Genomic DNA, 521 nt, shown 5'->3' on the forward strand with positions numbered 1-521 from the left:
CGCTGGCGCAACTTACCAACGACTCGTGAACCGTATGTTCTCTAAACAACTCGGTAAAACGATGGAGGTTTATATCGACGACATGCTCGTCAAATCCCTCCAAGCAAAGGATCACGTTTCCCATCTCGAGGAATGTTTCGCGCAGCTAAATGGCCATAACATGAAGCTCAACCCGACAAAATGCAGGTTTGCCGTGGCATCAGGGGAATTCCTCGGCTACCTAGTCACATTCCGCGGCGTCGAACCTAATCCAAAACAGATCAACGCACGGATCGAGATGGCTTCGCCGAAGAATAAGCGGGAAGTCCAAAGGCTGACCGGTAGAGTCGCGGCACTTAACCGGTTTATTTCACGATCAACAGACAAGTGCCTGGCATTCTATGATGTCTTACGGGGAAATAAAAATTCGAATGGTCGGAAGAATGCGAAAACGCTTTCCAACAGCTGAAGCGGTATTTAGCTTCCCCTCCAGTCCTTGCAAAACCCGTGGAGGGGGAACCTTTGTTCTTGTACATCGCTGT

Source organism: Brassica oleracea, chromosome C4 (assembly GCF_000695525.1).
Source record: "Brassica oleracea var. oleracea cultivar TO1000 chromosome C4, BOL, whole genome shotgun sequence".
NCBI lineage: Eukaryota > Viridiplantae > Streptophyta > Magnoliopsida > Brassicales > Brassicaceae > Brassica > Brassica oleracea.